The sequence below is a fragment of the Cervus canadensis genome, chromosome 21, assembly GCF_019320065.1.
Source record: "Cervus canadensis isolate Bull #8, Minnesota chromosome 21, ASM1932006v1, whole genome shotgun sequence".
NCBI classification, from domain to species: Eukaryota; Metazoa; Chordata; class Mammalia; order Artiodactyla; family Cervidae; genus Cervus; species Cervus canadensis.
The window spans coordinates 41,137,126-41,153,487 of record NC_057406.1 but is presented as its reverse complement, the minus strand read 5'-3'; the positions used below and the strand labels follow the sequence as shown (position 1 = coordinate 41,153,487).

The 16,362-nt window shown below is 39.7% G+C and overlaps 1 protein-coding gene and 1 pseudogene across 9 annotated transcripts in view; one reads left to right on the top strand and one right to left on the bottom strand.

Moving 5' to 3' along the window:
- DNM1L (dynamin 1 like) overlaps positions 1 to 16,362 on the bottom strand; it is a 66,373-nt gene that overhangs the window by 36,271 nt on the left and 13,740 nt on the right. The gene's annotated exons all lie outside the window — the stretch shown is intronic.
- LOC122423092 lies at positions 6,296 to 6,832 on the top strand (annotated as a pseudogene).

The window sequence follows — 16,362 nt, the reverse complement described above, 5'->3', positions numbered from 1 at the left end:
TATTTACAAAGTTTTGGATGAGGGGGATCACAAAAGATAGTGGAATATCCCAGGCTAGTAACAACACAGCAGCTCCTATCACCCACAAGCTCTAAGAGAAGGATGAGGATTTTCAGGGAGAACCAGCACCTACACATAGGAAGTCAAGTCAGGGGAGACTATACCCAGACTTTAGTCCCCAAGTCCCGTCGAGGCTCCCCATTTCCAAATCCAATCAGAAGGCAGAAAACGTTAAGGGCCCATTCCTGTTGTCCAGAAAGGTCCCCTATGATGGAGAACAGTAATGTTGAGTGTATAAAGTGGGTCAAAATTTAAAACTTGATGGTTTTCGATGGCTAAGTCAAAAATTTCTCTTGGTAAATGTCACTCTGCACTTGAAAATAGGTGTTATTTTCAAATATCTTTTGATATTGATTTCTAACGTAATTCCACAATGATAAGGGAATAGACTGTATGATTTCAATACCTTTGTTGTTTAGTCACTAAGTCATTTCTGACTCTGTGACCCCATGGGCTGCCGCACACCAGGTTTCCCTGTCCTTCACTATCTCTATTCAATACCTTTAGACCACAAAATTTTTGAACCTTGTTTTACGTTCCTGGATATGTTTCAGTGTCTCCTAGCTTACAGCCTATGGGAACTTGAAAAGGAATTTGCGTTGTGTCAAAACTGTATAAATCTTTATTATGTTGAATTGGTTCACCATGATTTTCAGGTCTACTATATGCTTCTACTTCTCTGTATATTCATTCTATTAATTTTTGAGAGTTTGACAAAACGCCAACTAAAAATCTTAGTGTAGCTACTTAAACTGTTCACTTCTTTCTAATTCTTTACCTTTATGTTCTTTTTTCTGACCAAATTTCCCAATTGACTATGACATTGATTTCTGCATCAAATCTGTATTTTATTGATTTCACTTTGTAATTATTATTTATTTTTTAATACTGTTAATTTCTTCCTATCAGTGTGCGCAAAACGCCTCCCAGTTTCAGCTGGTATTCTTAAATCGTCCTCCAGACTTTCCATTGATCGGCTATTTTTTGATTCTCACATTCATCTGAAATTCCATGCCTTCTTTCTTCTTCTTAAGTAGATATTAATACACAGGTATTGGAGCTCTTGGTGGTCTATTCCCAAACCACTGGTACGTGAGGGTTTGTAGAGAGAAACAAGGTCAACTAATTTTCTCGTCAATGTTCATGGATCTGGGGTTTTCCTATATGTTCTGTTTTTATGGGAAAGTCATACAGGATTAAGAAACTATTCTACCATTGCTGTCATCCTCCCAGAATCCCCAAATACAACAAATTGGTTATGTCTCTGCAGGAAAAATGAACATTCATCTGGGTAGTTAATATTTTATTTCTTTAACTGGGAGGTAGACACAATGCTGTCCTAATATTCTTTGTATCTTTTTGATGCTTTCAGTATTTCAAAACAATGTTTTAATCCTTCAAATGTGGCACATGATTTTATACTGATGAGGAAATTAAACAACTTACATTTCCACCTCCCTCCCATACTTAAGCAGACATTTGGTACAGCCACACACAGCTTGGATACACGTTACAGACTGGTCCCTTTGTCCACTCTGTCCTGTGCAAGTGATTTATACTAGCTTAAGTGCCCAGCTCTGCTAGAAAGTTCAAAGTATTAGTCAAGCTATAACAGATATCTGGAAGCAATTCAGGTAACATTCCAATTTTATTTCACAATATCATAGATGGGAAATAAAAGAATTTTTGAAATTTTTTCTGTTCTTATTGTCCAGTTATTTATGCTTCAGTGCATTCGATGAATAGTTATAGTGCAAATGGATACAGAATTTTATAATCACAATTAGTTCCCCCAGGAACTCTAAATTTTAAACATTTCTCCATGTCATCTAATATTTACTGACACAGATTGAAAGTATGGTGCCAATCTGAGTCTCTTTCCCTTTCGGGAAATCTTTTTTTCCTCCTTCCTTCTATTTTGACACTTGGGAGAATTCTGGGGTTTTGTAAAAGTTTAGATTTCAGAAGTTTACCCAGGTTATGTCAATCCTTTCAATATTTGTGCCCAGCAACTGAAATATGAAGATGTGGGGAACTTTGGCTTACTGTTTGACTATTCTTTGTCCCTCTGTTCCAAGTGTTCTTTCTCAATTAACTATGCAAGGATTTTGGCTCTCTTAGCTCTCACCAACAAGTCTCTTATTTCTAATTTCATAACATATGATTTTGATTTGTCTTTTAATAGAATTTCTAAAGTTATTTTTCTATTTCATAAATTAGGTTCTCAACAATATCAATGTGACTGTTGTTCCCCATCACCCACTATGCCATTTTATTCTTCCTTAAATTCTTCCTTTTATTCTTCCTTAAATATGTCACAAAAAATACTTCTTAAATTCCTCTCCTAAATTCTCTATCAACCTCAATTTGTTACTCTGACTATCTACCTTAGTCTCCTCCTTTGCAGCTACTGCTTTTCAATGTTTAAATCTACCAAATTAAAAAAAAAAAATCTACCAAATTTTAAACATTGGCAACTTTTTTTTTTTTCAGTTCAGTTCAGTTTCTCAGTCGTGTCCAACTCTTTGCAACCCCATGGACTGCCGCACGCCAGGCCTCCCTGTCCATCACGAAGTCCTGGAGCTTACTCAAACTCATGTCCACTGAGTCAGTGATGCTATCCAACCATCCCATCCTCCGTTGTCCCCTTCTCCTCCTGCCTTCAATTTTTCCCAGCATCAGGGTCTTTTCAAATGAGTCAGTTATTCACATCAGGTGGCCAAAGGATTGGAGCTTCAGCATCAGTCCTTCCAATGAATATTCAGGACTGATTTCCATTAGGATGGACTGGTTGGATCTCCTTGCAGTCCAAGGAACTCTCAAGAGTCTTCTCCAACACCACACTTCAAAAGCATCAATTCTTCGGTGCTCAGCTTTCTTTATAGTCCAACTCTCACATCCACACATGACCACTGGAAAAACCATAGCTTTGAATAGACGGGCCTTTGTTGGCAAAGTAATGTCTCTGCTTTTTAATATGCTGTCTAGGTTGGTCATAACTTTCCTTCCAAGGAGCAAACATCTTTTAATTTCATGGCTGCAATCACCATCTGCAGTGATTTTGGAGCCCAAAAAAATAAAGTCTGTCACTGTTTCCACTGTTTCCCCATTTATTTGCCATGAAGTGATGGGACCAGATGCCGTGATCTTAGTTTTCTGAATGTTCGTTTTAAGCCAACTTTTTCACTCTCCTCATTCACTTTCATCGAGAGGCTCTTTAGTTCTTCTTCACTTTCTGTATGTGGTATATATCAATTCAAGACAGCAACATGGGAAGATCCTGAACTCACCTCCTATCATGGGCACACTGAATTTACAGCCACAGATACAACAATTTCCTCTGAAAGAAACTAAAAAATTAGATGAGCAACTCCTACATATCAGGCAAATGACAAAAACCCACACTGAAACAGGCTGGAGAGGCTGAGACACAGTCTCACCGTAAACCTCACCCAGGGGTAGTGACCCACAATCGTGAGGGAACTCACAACATTCAGCTTCTCTGTGAGGAACAAAGGGTTTGAGCCCCACCTCTGGCAGCCCCAACACCTAAGACCTGCACCTGAAAGACAGGCCACCAAAACATCTAGCTTTGAAAGCAAACAGGGCTTGCATTCATGAGAACAAGGCAGAGTGAACTAAGAGTTCTTGGGGAGACTGTACAGGTTCACTGTGGCTAACCTCCCAGGTTACAGTGCAAAGCGAGCGGAAAGAAACACCCATGTCCCAGTTTCCCCCGAAAAAGGTATTTTTGCATGTACTTCAAAAGCTGCTCCCTGAGCCTCCAGCTTCCAACTGGGCTGAACCTAGATACTAAGATCCTCCTCTAGAGATACTGATAGATCTTAGACAACCTAAACTAATGGGACCCACTAAGAATAAGGTAGGCTATTTGGACAATCACAAAGGTTAGAGAGACAACCAAGACCTAGGGCAAGGTTGAACAGTAAGATTCATCTCCTACACAAGGCCACTCTTCAAGACTTGGAGAGGTTGCTGTTTATTCTAATGCACCCAAACCACCACAGAGACTCACGGAAAACAAAGAAACAGAGGAGTATGTTCCAAACAAAAGAACAAGATAAAACTTCAGGAAAATAGCCTTAATGAGATGCAGATCAAGGATATATTTGATAAAGTTCAAGTTAACAGTCATAAAAATGCTAAAATAGCTCAGATGAACAAGAGAGATTTTCAACAGAAAGAAAATACAAGAAAGCACCAGAGTTCAACAACAGACTACATGAAGCAGAAGAATCAGTAAACTTGAACACAGAGCACTGGAACTCATTAATCAGCAGCAAAAAGACAGTTTAAGGGACTTACAGGACAACATCAAGTGGACCAACATTCACATTATAGGAGATTCAGAAGAAAAAGAGAGAAAGGGGCAAAAAACTTGAAAAAATAATGGCTGATAACTGCCCTAAACTGGGGAAGATAAGAGACATTCAGATCCAAGAAGTTCAGAGAGTTTGTATAAGATGAACCAAAAGAGACCCAAACCATTTATAATTAAAATGTCAAAAGTTAAAGACAAGGAGAGAATTTTTAAAATAGCAGTACAAAACAACGTACTATGTATAAGGAAAATCTCCCACAAAATCAGTAGGTTTTTGAATAGAAACACTGCAGGTCAGAAGGGAGTGAGTGGCACAACATATTCAAAGTGCTGAAAGAAAATAACTGCCAACCAAGAAATCTCTACCCAGCAAAGCTGTCTTTCATTATGGAAGAACAGGTAAGAGTTTCCAGACAAGGAACAGTTGAAGGAGTTCATCACCACTAGACTGGCCTTAAATGTTAAAGGGATTCCTGCAAGTTGAAACAAAAGGGAGTGAGTTAGTAACAGGGAAACAAAGTATGAATTTCACTGGTAAAAATAAATATATAGTAAAATTCAGAATAATCTAATGTAAAGATGGTAGGTTAATCACTTGTAAATCTAGTATAAAAGACGAAAGTAGTAAAAACAATTAGCGAGGGAGGGGAGTAAAAGCTTTATATAAGCTTTTTATAACACTATACTGATGTTATCAAATTAAAATATACTATATTATCAATTTAAAACAGACTTATAAATAAGTTTTAAATAAGCTTCATGGTAACCACAAACCAAAAGCTTATAGTAGAAATGTAAAAGATAAAGAAAAGGAATCTAAACATACCACTATAGAAAAATCATCAAATCACAGAAGGATGAGAAGAAAAGGAAAAAAAAGAAAAGAAATTATAAAAGTCAGAAAACAATTAACAAAATGTCAATAAGTACATATCTATCAAAAATTACTTTAAATGAAAAAAAAAATTACTTTAAATGTTAAATGGGCTAAATTCTCCAAATAAAAGATAGAGTGCCTAAAAGCATAAAAAAAAAAAAAAAGACCCATGTATACAGAGTCTACAAGAGACTCACTTCAGATGTAAGATAACACACACACTGAAAGTGAAAGGATGGAGATATTCACATTCAAATGGAAACTAAAGAAAGCTGGGGTGGCCATACTTATATCAGACAAAATAGACTTTTAACACATTATTCATTGGGGGATTTTTGTAGAAACTAAAGTCCATGGCCCATGATTTGTTATGTAAGAGAATATTGAAACATCTCCATTTGCGTAAATATCACCAACTTACATTGCACTTCATATACTTATTTGAAGCCTTGTACATGCCTCACTAAAGCATTTTAGTATTTCATTAAAGTGTGACAGGCAGTACAACAGGCACCTCTGTGCAGGGGAACGGAACACCCAGCACACACACACCATGGTTCACTGCATCCTGCCCCGGAAGAGCAGACTCGACACTTTCTGGCGGCACTTTTTTCCCCCCCAGTCCTATAGGTATTATTTCCTCTAGAATACGTTCTTTTATTTCACCTGGTAGTTGACAAGGTGGATCTTTGCAGGAAGCTCTTTTAGAAATGCCACAAGGGGCTTCCCTGGTGGCACAGTGGATAAGAATCTGTTTGCCAATGCAGGGGACATGGATTCTATCCCTGGTCTGGGTGGATCCCACATGCTGAGAAACCAGCTAAGCCCCTGTGCCACAATCACTGAGCCCGTGAGCCACACCAACTGAAGCCCACACGCACTAGAGCCTGTGCTGAGCAATAAGAACAGCCGGCACAAAGAGAAGCCCGGTGAGTGAAACCAACACCTCCGAGCAGCAGCTGCCCTGTGGCCGAGGAGGGCTTCTCTGGCCAGTGTTGCTCCCACCAGTCTACAGCATGGGGAATATCTTTACAAACCTATTCAAGGGCCTTTTTGGCAAAAAAGAAGTGTGCATTCTCATGGTGGGCCTAGATGCTGCCGGAAAGACCACCATCCTGTACAAACTAAAGCTGGGTGAAATGGTGACCACCATTCCCACTAACAGGCTTCAATGTGGAGATACAAGAACATCAGCTTCACTGCGTGGGACACGGGGGGGCAGGCAAGATCTGGCCTCTGTGGTACCACTACTTCCAAATCACACAAGGTCTCATCTTTGTGGCTGACAGCAATGACACAGAGCATGTGAATGAGGTCCACAAGGAGCTCATGAGGATGCTAGCAGAAGACAAGCTCAGGGACACTGTTCTGCCCGTGTTTGCTAACAAACAGGACCTTCCCAATGCCATGAATGCAGCCAAGATCACAGACACGCTAGGTCTACACACGCTGTGCCACAGGAATTGGTACATTCAGGCCACCTGTGCCACCAGCGGGGATGGGTCTATGAGGGACTGGACTGGCTGTCCAATCAGCTCCAGAACCAGAAATGAGCTGTACTCTTCTCTCCTCTCCTTACTCCCTCCTCCCCTCTCACTCCCTCCTTCTACCCTCGTTTCACTCTCACGTGGCAAACGTGACCCTATGATGTGAGTGCCAGACGCGGTCTCCACGGTTGGTCACAGTGTGCTTCACCATGCTGTAAATGTGCAGATGCAGCCAGCAACTGGGTTTTTATTTAATGTAAATAGTTCTTGTTTCCAATGAGGCAGTTTCTGGTACTCCTGTTCAATATCATGTGGTAGTCACTTAGCCCTGGCCAACTCTTTGCAACCCCATGGACTGTAGCCCACCAGGCTCCTCTGTCCATGGAATTCTCCAGGCAAGAATACTGGAGTGGGCTGCCATTTCCTTTTTCAGGGATCTTCCTAACCCAGGAATCAAACCTAGGTCTCCTGCATTGCAGGCAGATTCTCTACCATCTGAACTACAGGGAAGTCCCCCTATCCAATATTACTCAGCTTTTTTTTTTTTTAATTGTAAAAGGAAAATCAACCCACTGCTTAGTACAGAGAAGGGATTTTTTTTTTTTTTTTTTTTTTTTAACAGAGAAGGGATTTTAAGCACACAGGTCATCCAGGAGTTGCTGTGTCAGACGAATCCGATGCTCCTCCTCTGGGCTTTAGATCTGTGTTAAGATGCATTTTGTGGTTGATTTTTAACCCAAACTCAGTGCATTTTTAAAAATAGTTACAAATACAAGACAAGGAGAACACTTGAACACACAGAAGGGAGAAATATGCCTAGTATAAGTTCTGCAGTAATGGCCTGAATCCAGTCTACTGGTGGTCTCTTTCCCATTGGGAACGTGGAACAGGGCAAAACCAGCCATGATCCATTCTGCATAGTCACAATAGGGTCCCTGTGATTTGCTCTGTCTTGGGTCATCCCACACCCCAGAGCTTTTGTCTTGCCTTTGGGCTTACATGGCAACCCAGGAAATGGGGTGAAGGTTATAGCCACCACTCTCAGACCCCTTGGAAGAACCCCAGTCTTTGCTTGGGTCAGCATGGGCACTTTGGTTGAAACACCCTGGCTGGAGCAGGAGTCCTTGAAGTCCCCTTGCTTGCCTGATCTGGAGGCCCCTGTCTACATATGCTTTCACTCCCTCAGCCTAAGAGTCAGATCTGCCATCAAAAACGATTACCTTTTTCCTTTATATTTTCATAAAACACTGAAGAAACTGGAGCTATTAAACTTTATCTTGGGGAAAACCTCAGAACTGGCTTATTTGCTGTCATCAAACCTCTTACTGCTTTCAATACACAATAATCAAAACAAAAGACTAAAAAAACAGCAGCACCCCAGGCATCCCAACAAAGAGCCCCTGTTCACCACAACCAGAGAAAGCCCATGCAGAGCAACAAAATCTGATACAACCAAAAATAAATTAAAAAATAACAAATTTAAGAAAATAAAATTACAATTTTTTAAAAAATGCCAAGAAGTGGGGAGGAGCAAATATGGCAGAGGAATAGGACGGGGAGACCACTTTCTCCCCTACAAATTCATGGAAAGAACATTTGAACGCTGAGAAGACTGCACAAAACAACTTCTGATCGCTAGCAGAGGACATCAGGCACGCAGAAAAGCAGCCCATTGTCTTCAAAAGGAGGTAGGACAAAATATAAAAGATAAAAAGAGAGACAAAAGAGCTAGGGACGGAGACCCGTCCGGGGAAGGGAGCTGTAATAGAGGAAGTTTCCAAACACCAGGAAACCCTCTCAGTGGCGGGTCTGGGGGAAGTTTTCCAATCTCGGAGGGCAACCTAATTGGGAGGAAAAATAAATAAAACCCACAGATTACATGCCTAAAAGCAACTCCCAGCAGAAAAGTACCCCAGACGCCCGCATCCGCCACCAGCAAGTGGGGGCTGAACGGAGAGGAGCGGGCAGCATCGCTTAGGAACAAAAGAAAGACTGAGCAATTCCAGAGAAGAGCTTGCCGGCAGCGGACCTGCCCATCCGCTGCCGGAGGCAGGAGGCAGGGGGGAGGGGAAAGGGGCAAGAGACGGCACCCCCTACCAAACTGCAAACAGGTTCCCAGTTTCTAAGCAAAGACTTCCTGAGATTCTGGATGGTTGACATCCGCCGGGAGGGTCGCGGCTAGAGACCAGCTCCCCAGAGCAGACACAAGGTGCACCCAACCGGTGTGCGTGGAAACTGAGGCAGGGACCGAGGAGGGGATAAGGCGCACTGCACATGTGGAGAGTGCGCACATCAAGCTCCTGGCCGCCTGAGCTGCTCCAGCCACGGAAGGCACAAAACGCAGGCCCAACCAAGTCTGTGCTTTTGTGGAGAACCTGAAAACTGGAACTGCATGCAACTCAGGGCCCGCTCCCTGAGATTTGTCTGCAGCACCCCTCCCTCCCCACAGCATGACTGAACAAGTGAACCTAAACAAGAGACCACCTCCGCCCGCAAGTGTCAGGGCGGAAATTAGACACTGAAGAGACCGTCAAAGAGAAGCCAAATAAACAAAGGGAGCCGCTTCAGAAGGGACCGGTGCAACAAATTAAAATCCCTGTAGGTAACACGGACTACACGGGAAGGGGCCTATAGATATACAGAAGTGTAAGCTGGAATAAGGAGCTATCTGAAACTGAACTGAACCCACACTGCCCATAACAGCTCCAGAGAAATTCCTAGATATATTTTTACTATTTTTTTAATTTAAAAAAAAACACTTTTTAAAATTTTTTTTCTTTTATTTTCTTTTAAAATTCCCTATTACTCCTCTATTATTCCTTAATTTTCATTTTCATATATTTTTACTATTTTTTAATGAAAAAAATTTTTTTCTTTTTTCTTTTATTTTCTTTTAAAGTACTCTATTGCTCCTCTATTACTCCTTAATTTTCATTTTCATTCTCATATATTTTTACTTTTTAATTAAAAAAAATTTTTTTCTCTTACTTTCTTTTAATGTCCTCTATTACTCCTCTACTACTCCTTAATTTTCATTTTCATTTCACTACAACCTTGAAAAAAAAAAGATCCTATTTTTAAAGCAAACTTCATATATATTTCTTAATTTTTTGTGTTTTTGTTTTCCATATTGTATTTTTAAGAGTCTAATCTCTACTCTAGATTTTTAATCTTTGTTTTTCAGTATTTGATTTCAATTTTGGACATTTAAGAATCCAATATTCAATACCCATTTTTACTCAGGAGTGTGATGATTACTCTTTCCCCCTTCTGACTCTCCTTTTTCTCCCCCAGATCACCTCTATTTCCTCCCTCCCCTTCTCTTCTCAATCCAATTCTGTGAATCTCTGTGGGTGTTCTGGGCTGCGGAGAACACTTAGGGAACAGAGTACTGCCTAGATCTGTCTCTCTCCTCTTGAGTCCCCCTTTTTCTCCTCATGCTCATCTCTATTTCCTTCCTCCCTCTCCTCTTCTTCATGTAACTCTGTGAACCTCTCTGGGTGTCCCTCACAGGGGAGAATCTTTTCACCATTAACCTAGAAGTTTTGTTATCAGTGCTGTATAGCTGAAGAAGCCTTGAGACTACAGGAAGAAGAAAACTGAAATCCAGAGGCAGGAGACTTAAGCCCAAAACCTGAGAACACCAGAGAACTCCTGACTACAAGGAACATTGTGTAATAAGAGATCATCCAAAAGCCTCCATACTACACTGAAACCAACCACCACCCAAGAGCCAGTAAGTTCCAGAGCAAGACATACCATGCAAATTCTCCAGCAACGCAGGAACATAGCCCTGAACGTCAACATACAGGCTGCCCAAAGTCACACCTAACACATAGACCCATCTCAAAACTCATTACTAGACACTGCATTGCACTCCAGAGAGAAGAAATCCAGTTCCACACACCAGAACACCGACGCAAGCTTCCCCAACCAGGAAACCTTGACAAGCCAAAGGTCCAACCCCACCCACTGGGTGAAACCTCCACAATAAAAAGGAACCACAGACCACCAGAACACAGAAAGGCCACTCCAAACACAGCAATCTAAACAAGATGAAAAGGCAGAGAAATACCCAGCAGGTAAAGGAACATGAAAAATGCCCACCAAGTCAAACAAAAGAGGAGGAGATAGGGAATCTACCTCAAAAAGAATTGAGAATAATGATAATAAAAATGATCCAAAATCTTGAAAACAAAATGGAGTTACAGATAAATAGCCTGGAAACAAGGATTGAGAAGATGCAAGAAATGTTTAACAAAGACCTAGAAGAAATAAAAAAAGAGTCAATTAAAAATGAATAATGCAATAAATGAGATCAAAAACACTCTGGAGGGAACCAACAGTAGAATAACAGAGGCAGAAGATAGGATAAGTGAGGTAGAAGATAAAATGGTGGAAATAAATGAAGCAGAGAGGAAAAAAGAAAAAAAGAATCAAAAGAAATGAGGACAACCTCAGGGACCTCTGGGACAATGTGAAATGCCCCAACATTCGAATCATAGGAGTCCCAGAAGAAGAAGACAAAAAGAAAGGCCATGAGAAAATACTCGAGGAGATAATAGCTGAAAACTTCACTAAAATGGCGAAGGAAATAGTTACACAGGTCCAAGAAACCCAGAGAGTCCCAAACAGGATAAACCCAAGGCAAAACACCCCAAGACACATATTAATCAAATTAACAAAGATCAAACACAAAGAACAAATATTAAAAGCAGCAAGGGAGAAACAACAAATAACACACAAAGGGATTCCCATAAGGATAACAGCTGATCTATCAATAGAAAACTCTTCAGGCCAGAAGGGAATGGCAGGACGTACTGAAAGTAATGAAAGAGAATAACCTACAACCCAGATTACTGTACCCAGCAAGGATCTCATTCAGATATGAAGTAGAATTCAAAAGTTTTACAGACAAGCAAAAGCTGAGAGAATTCAGCACCACCAAACCAGCTCTTCAACAAATGCTAAAGGATCTTCTCTAGACAGGAAACACAGAAAGGCTGTATAAATGCGAACCCAAAACAGCAAAGTAAATGGCAACGGGACTATACCTATCAATAATTACCTTAAATGTAAATGGGTTGAATGCCCCAACCAAAAGACAAAGACTGGCTGAATGGATACAAAAACAAGACCCCTATATATGCTGTCTACAAGAGACCCACCTCAAAACAAGGGACACATACAGACTGAAAGTGAAGGGCTGGAAAAAAATATTTCACGCAAACGGAGACCAAAAGAAAGCAGGAGTCGCCAATACTCATATCAGATAAAACAGATTTTAAAATAGAGGCTGTGAAAAGAGACAAAGAAGGACACTACATAATGATCAAAGGATCAATCCAAAAAGAAGATATAACAATCATAAATATATATGCACCCAACATAGGAGCACCGCAATATGTAAGGCAAATGCTAACGAGTATGAAAGAGGAAATTAACAATAACACAATAATAGTGGGAGACTTCAATACTCCACTCACACCTATGGATAGATCAACTAAACCGAAAATTAACAAGGAAATACAAACTTTAAATGACACAATGGACCAGCTAATTGATATCTATAGGACATTTCACCCCCAAACAATCAATTTCACCTTTTTCTCAACTGCACATGGAACCTTCTCCAGAACAGATCACATCCTGGGTCATAAATCTAGCCTTGGTAAATTCAAAAAAATTGATATCATTCCAGTCATCTTTTCTGACCACAATGCAGTAAGACTAGATCTCAATTGCAGGAAAAAAACTATTAAAAATTCAAATATATGGAGGCTAAATAACATGCTTCTGAATAACCAACAAATCATAGAAGAAATCAAAAAAGAAATCAAAATATGCATAGAAACGAATGAAAATGAAAACACAACAACCCAAAACCTATGGGACACTGTAAAAGCAGTGCTAAGGGGAAGGTTCATAGCATTACAGGCTTACATCAAGAAACAAGAAAAAAGTCAAATAAATAACCTAGCTCTACACCTAAAGCAACTAGAGAAGGAAGAAATGAAGAATCCCAGGGTTAGTAGAAAGAAAGAAATCTTAAAAATCAGGGCAGAAATAAATGCAAAAGAAACTAAAGAGACCATAGCAAAAATCAACAAAGCTAAAAGCTGGTTTTTTGAAAAGATAAACAAAATTGACAAACCGTTAGCAAGACTCATTAAGAAACACAGGGAGAAGAACCAAATCAACAAAATTAGAAATGAAAATGGAGAGATCACAACAGACAACACTGAAATACAAAGGATCATAAGAGGCTACTACCAGCAGCTCTATGCCAATGAAATGGACAACTTGGAAGAAATGGACAAATTCTTAGAAAAGTATAACTCTCCAAAACTGAACCAGGAAGGAACAGAAGATCTTAACAGACCCATCACAAGCAAGGAAATCGAAACTGTAATCAGAAATCTTCCAGCAAACAAAAGCCCAGGGCCAGATGGCTTCACAGCTGAATTCTACCAAAAATTTAGAGAACAGCTAACACCTATCTTACTCAAACTCTTCCAGAAAATTGCAGAAGAAGATAAACTTCCAAACTCATTCTATGAGGCCACCATCACCCTAATTCCAAAACCAGACAAAGATGCCACAAAAAAAGAAAACTACAGGCCAATATCACTGATGAACATAGATGCAAAAATCCTTAACAAAATTCTAGCAAACAGAATCCAACAACATATTAAAAAGATCATACATTGTGACCAAGTGGGCTTTATCCCAGGAATGCAAGGATTCTTTAATATCTGCAAATCAGTCAATGTAATACACCACATTAACAAATTGAAAGATAAAAACCATATAATTACCTCAATAGATGCAGAAAAAGCCTTTGACAAAATTCAACATCCATTTATGATTAAAACTCTCCAGAAAGCAGGAATAGAAGGAACATACCTCAACATTAATAAAAGCTATATATGACAAATCCACAGCAAACATTATCCTCAATGGTGAAAAATTGAAAGCATTTCCCCTAAAATCAGGAACAAGACAAGGGTGCCCACTCTCACCATTACTATTCAATATAGTTTTGGAAGTTTTGGCCACAGCAATCAGAGCAGAAAAAGAAATAAAACGAATCCAGAAAGGAAAAGAAGAAGTGAAACTCTCACTGTTTGCAGATGGCATGATCCTCTACATAGAAAACCCTAAAGACTCCACCAGAAAATTACTGGAGCTAGTCAATGAATATAGTAAAATTGCAGAATATAAAATCAACACACAGAAATCCCTTGCATTCCTATGCACTAACAATGAGAAAACAGAAAGAGAAATTAAGGAAACAATACCATTCACCACTGCAACAAAATAATAAAATACTTAGGAGTGTATCTACCTAAAGAAACAAAAGACCTATACATAGAAAACTATAAAACACTGATGAAAGAAATCAAAGAGGACACGAAGAGATGGAGAAATATACCGTGTTCATGGATTGGAAGAATCAGTATTGTGAAAATGAGTATACTATCTAAAGCAATCTATAGATTCAATGCAATCCCTATCAAGCTACCAACGGTATTCTTCACAGAACTAGAGCAAATAATTTCACAATTTGTATGGAAATACAAAAAAACACCGAATAGCCAAAGCAATATTGAGAAAGAAGAATGGAACTGGAGGAATCAACGTGCCTGACTTCAGGCTCTACTACAAAGCCACAGTCATCAAGACAGTATGGTACTGGCACAAAGACAGAAATATAGATCAATGGAACAGAATAGAAAGTCCAGAGATAAATCCATGTACCTACAGACACCTTATCTTCGATTAAGGAGGCAAGAATATACAATGGAAGAAAGACAACCTCATTAACAAGTGGTGCTGGGGAAACTGGTCAACCACTTGTAAAAGAATGAAACTACAACACTTTCTAACACCATACACAAAAATAAACTCAAAATCGATTATAGATCTAAATGTAAGACCAGAAACTATAAAACTAGAGGAGAACATAGGCAAAACACTCTCCAACATAAATCACAGCAAGATCCTCTATGACCCACCTCCCAGAATATTGGAAATAAAAGCAAAAATAAACAAATGGGACCTAATGAAACTTAGAAGCTTTTGCACTACAAAGGAAACTATAAGTAAGGTGAAAAGACAGCCTTCAGAATGGGAGAAAATAATAGCAAATGAAGCAACAGACAAAGGATTAATCTCAAAAATATACAAGCAACTCCTGCAGCTCAATTCCAGAAAAATAAATGACCCAATCAAAAAATGGGCCAGAGAACTAAACAGACATTTCTCCAAAGAAGACATACAGATGGCTAACAAACACATGAAAAGATGCTCAACATCACTCATTATCAGAGAAATGCAAATCAAAACCACAATGAGGTACCATTACACGCCAGTCAGGATGGCTGCTATCCAAAAGTCTACAAGCAATAAATGTTGGAGAGGGTGTGGAGAAAAGGGAACCCTCTTACACTGTTGGTGGGAATGCAAACTAATATAGCCACTATGGAGAACAGTGTGGAGATTCCTTAAAAAACTGGAAATAGAACTGCCATATGACCCAGCAATCCCACTTCTGGGTATACATACCGAGGAAAACAGATCTAAAAGAGACACATGTACCCCAATGTTCATCACAGCACTGTTTATAATAGCCAGGACATGGAAGCAACCTAGATGCCCATCAGCAGACGAATGGATAAGGAAGTGTGGTACATATACACTATGGAATATTACTCAGCCATTAAAAAGATTTCATTTGAATCAGTTCTAATGAGATGGATGAAACTGGAGCCCATTATACAGAGTGAAGTAAGCCAGAAAGATAAAGACCAATACAGTATACTAACGCATATATATGGAATTTAAAAAGATGGTAACGATAACCCTATATGCAAAACAGAAAAAGAGACACAGATGTACAGAACAGACTTTTGGACTCTGTCAGAGAAGGCAAGAGTGGGATGTTCTGACAGAACAGCACTGAAACAAGTATACTATCAAGGGTGAAACAGATCACCAGCCCAGGCTGGATGCATGAGACAAGTGCTCAAGGCTGGTGAACTGGGAAGACCCAGAGGGATGGGATGGAGAGAGAGATGGGAGGGGGGACTGGGATGCGGAACACATGTAAATCCATGGCTGATTCATGTCAATGTATGGCAAAAACCACTACAATACTGTAAAGTAATTAGCCTTCAACTAATAAAAATAAATGGAAAAAAACTAATTAACACTCTTCCTTCCCAAACTAGAGCCAGACATCCTGGAATGTGAAGTCAAGTGGGCCTTAGGAAGCATCACTACAAACAAAGCTAGTGGAGGAAATGGAACTCCAGTTGAGCTGTTTCAAATCCTAAAAAATGATGCTGTGAAAGTGCTGCACTCAATATGTTAGCAAATTGAAAACTCAGTAGTGGCCACAGGACTAGAAAAGGTCAGTTTTCATTCCAATCCCAAAGAAAGGCAAAGCCCAAGAATGTCCAAACTACCGGACAACTGAACTCATCTCACACGCTAGTAAAGTGATGCTCAAAATGCTCCAAGCCAGGTTTCAGCAATACGTGAACCATGAACTTCCAGATGTTCAAACTGGTTTTAGAAAAGGCAGAGGAACC